This window comes from Oncorhynchus mykiss, chromosome 17 (genome assembly GCF_057628025.1).
Source record: "Oncorhynchus mykiss isolate SJ-2025 chromosome 17, ASM5762802v1, whole genome shotgun sequence".
Taxonomy (NCBI): Eukaryota; Metazoa; Chordata; class Actinopteri; order Salmoniformes; family Salmonidae; genus Oncorhynchus; species Oncorhynchus mykiss.
Window position 1 is genome coordinate 75391523 of NC_143038.1, and position 4429 is coordinate 75395951.

The window sequence follows — 4429 nt, forward strand, 5'->3', positions numbered from 1 at the left end:
ATGACGTTCTGGTACTGTGATATTACCGTGGTACCGGTATACCATGCAACACCACCGTTACCTACGAGACATTTCTCAATTTGTCTGAGGAGCAGGTGTTAAATGAAACCTCCAGCAGCATTACTCTAGTCCTATCTTGTCTGATACGTGGCTTCTGTTCTTTTATATCTCAGTAACTGAAGTTTCTTGACACTGCCTCATATCCACAGTTCAGCTTTGGCTGTAATGAGTGCTATTGTGAGGGGGAGTGTGAAGACTCAGTACAAGGGTCCTTTTACAGACGAGAGAGAGAGAGAGAGAGAGAGAGAGAGAGAGAGAGAGAGAGAGAGAGAGAGAGAGAGAAAAGGAGAGGGAAGGGTAGATAGATAGAGAACAAGAGGGAGAGAGAGAGAACAAGAGGGAGGGAGAGAGAGAACAAGAGGCAGGGAGAGAGAGAGAGAACAAGAGCGTGAGAGAGAGAGAAAGAGAGGGAGAGAGAGAGAGAACAAGAGGGAGGGAGAGAGAGAGACAGAGGGGAGGAGTGGTGAGAGTGAGAAAAATATATAAAAAGAAGCCCCCTGCCTGCCTGCCCCTGGGTGACTGTCAAGTGCCTCTGTCAGGAGATTTTGAACCTCTGTGTCTCCAATCTTCTCGTCTCTCTCCAGGTGAAAGGATAAGAGACACATTGACACGCCAAATCACCAGGCAGCCATCTTGTTTCAACAGCGACTGCAGAAGTCAGAGCTACATCACTCGTAGACTGCTACAACTGAAGAGACAAAATCTAAACTTATTTAGATGGTTTCTTTGGAGAAAGGGGAGAGAGGGACGGACAGAATGTGGGAGGAATAGAGAGGGAGAGGGAGGGAGAGGGAGGGGTGAATAAGGGGAACGATAGATAGAGAACAAGACAAGCCAGACAGAGCGAGAAAGAAGCTTGCCATTTGTAAAAGGTTTGATGAGAATGTCATCCGGTTTAAGCGAGCAAAATAATCCTCCATAGTGGACCGTAATTTGTATGTTACGAATTTACAAAACGTAAAATATGCGACAAAATTAGCTAAATGTAGTATATGTTACACATTTGCAAAAAGTATGATATGTTACGAATTCTAGCTAGGTGGCTAATGTTAGCTCGGCTAGGGGTTAGGGGAAGGGTTAGCTAAAAGGGTTAAGGTTAGGGTTAGCCAACATGCTAAGTAGTTGAAAAGTAGCTAGTTAGATTTGAACTCATAACCTTACGTCATGTCATATACCTACCCATCCACCCTACTTTCGTTTTTTTGCATTAAGTAACCATCTGTCTTATGTGCCCATACCAAACATAACACATTATGCTAATTTGAGTGTCCCGGATTTATGTTTACTGTGTTACGTCGAGTCTATGAGACCAGGCTGGCCTCGGTGGCAGTGTAATCCAGTCTATGTATGACAATTTAAAAATCCACTCAAGTTCAAAATGTGATTGTAGAGTACATCCACGACAGCTAGTAAAAGGTTATGTTACGTTAAAATTACACACTCTGGAAACACTTTGACAGACAGAAAAAACTGCTCCACCTCTTCACACTCTGGAAACACTTTGACAGACAGAAAAAAACTGCTCCACCACTTCACACCAGAAACACTTACAAGCACATGAGAAAATACAGACTGTTGTTCCCAGTGCATGCGAACAAGATTTGAGTAGTTGGAAATCCTGCTCATCGATCATGCCAATTTCCTACCACAATGCTCCATGTACTCACGCAAAAAAACAAACAAAAAAAAAAACGCTCCGTGAGAAAGAAAAAACTGCTGCTCCAAATTCTCTCCATTCATTAAAATCCCAATTTTTAAAACACCCATCATAAAAAAAAAAAAAATTTGAATAAACGTTGAAAAGGTTGAATGTAAGAAGCGAACATCATTTAAAATAGGCTACATGTTACATTAAAACAGCATATAAACACTCTAAATAGGTCAGGAACCAGACAGGGAGACTAAGAAGGAACAAAAAATGAATTATTTAGGCTGGATTATTTCAATTATTTCATGGCTTCAGCCTACAAAGAAAAACATTGTGAAGCATTTGCCAGTGTGACACAGTAGGCTGGTAGGGACATTAAAGCACTCCGCATTTAAACAACATTAAATCATTATAGTCTATAAATTGAGCATATAGGCTGTGACTTACTTAGAATTAAATAAAAATTAAATTAAAAATGACTTATTAGAGTCTTTGAATTAATTTTTAGAAACAGGAGTTTGGTCAGTCTGGGGCTTCAGGCTCATGTGATGGTGCCTGGTGAGCCGACCAGTGTCTTTAGGCTCATGTGATGGTACCTGGTGAGCCGACCAGGGTCTTCAGGCTCATGTGATGGTGCCTGGTGAGCCGACCAGTGTCTTCAGGCTCATGTGATGGTGCCTGGTGAGCCGACCAGTGTCTTCAGGCTCATGTGATGATGCCTGGTGAGCCGACCAGGGTCTTCAGGCTCATGTGATGGTACCTGGTGAGCCGATCAGTGTCTTCAGGCTCATGTGATGGTACCTGGAGAGGCGGTCAGTGTCTTCAGGCTCATGTGATGGTACCTGGTGAGCCGACCAGTGTCTTCAGGCTCATGTGATGGTGCCTGGAGAGATGGCCAGTGTCTTCATCTTCAGGCTCATGTGATGGTGCCTGGAGAGATGGCCAGTGTCTTCAGGCTCATGTGATGGTGCCTGGAGAGATGGCCAGTGTCTTCAGGCTCATGTGATGGTACCTGAAGAGATGGCCAGTGTCTTCAGGCTCATGTGATGGTACCTGGAGAGATGGCCAGCAGTGGAGAATATCCTGTCCTCACTTGCAGAGCCACTGGGGATGATAAACACAATTTTGGCCACTCTTACCAGGCTGGGCAGAGATGCAGAGTTGCTGCCTAGAAGGCTAACATCTGGGAGTTGCCTCTTCACTGTTGACATTGAGACTGATGTTTTGCGGGTACTATTTAATGAAGCTGCCAGTTGAGGACTTATGAGGCATCTTTCTCAAACTAGACACTCTAATGTACTTGTCCTGTTGCTCAGTTGTGCACCGGGGCCTCCCACTCCTCTTTCTATTCTGGGTAGAGACCGTTTGTGCTGTTCTGTGAAGCGAGTAGTACACAGCATTGTACAAGATTTTCAGTTTCTTGGCAATTTCTCGCATGAAATAGACTTCAAGAACAAGAATAGACTGACGAGTTTCAGAAGAAAGTCTTTGTTTCTGGCAATTTTGAGCCTGTAATCGAACCCACAAATGCTGATGCTCCAGATACTCAACTAGTCTAAAGAAGGCCAGTTTTATTAATCAGAACAACAGTTGTCAGCTGTGCTAACATAATTGCAAAAGGGTTTTCTAATGATCAATTAGCCGTTTAACCTCTCTTGGGTAGGGGGCAGTATTTTCACGTCCGGATGAAAAGTGTGCCCAAAGTAAACTGCCTGTTACTCAGGCCCAGAAGCCAGGATATGCATATAATTGGTAGATTTGGATAGAAAGCCATATAAAGTTTCTAAAACTGTTAAAATTATGTCTGTGAGTATAACAGAACTGAACAAGAAATTCAGCCTACCACTGTTATCAATAGCTATCATTTTTATTATTAGGCGAAATCCTCCCAGATTGCAGTTCCTAGGGCTTCCACTAGATGTCAACAGCCTTTAGAAAGAGTTTCATGCTGGGTTTTGGAAAAATAAGCCAGAAATTGTAGTTTTTCTAGGTGACTCCCATTTTGGCTGTAGTGTTTCCAAGCGCGTAGAAGAGAGCAAGTTCTTTGGTATTTTTCTCCGGTAAAGACAATAACGACTCTCCGTCTTAAATTTGATCACTTATTTACGTATTAGGGTTCCCTAAGGTTTGATTATAAACGTTGTTTGACTTGTTTGGAAAAGTTTATTAGTAACGTTTGGGATTCATTTTGTATGCATTTTGATGGAGGGAAACTGTGTGGATTATTGACTGAAGCGCGCCAGCTAAACTGAGTTTTTATGGATATAAAGAGCGACATTATCGAACAAAATGACCACTTGTGATGTATCTGGGACCTTTTGGAGTGCCAACAGAAGAAGATCCTCAAAGGTAAGGCATTTATTATATCGCTATTTCTGACTTTCGTGACGCACCTGCCTGGTTGAAATATGTTTTTCATGGTATTGTATGCGGGGCGCTGTCCTCAGATAATCACGTGGTGTGCTTTTGCCATAAAGCCTTTTTAAAATCTGACACAGCTGCTGGATTAACAAGAAATTAAGCTTTATTTTGATGTTTTACCTTGAGATTTTATAAAAGTTAAATATTTATAGTTCTGTAGTTTGAATTTCGCGCTCTGCAATTTCACCATATGTTGGCCAGGTGGGACACCTGCCGATAACAAGTTAAAATGATAAACTTGGATTATCTAACACAATGTGCCATTGGAACACAGGAGTGATGGTTGCTGATAATGAGCCT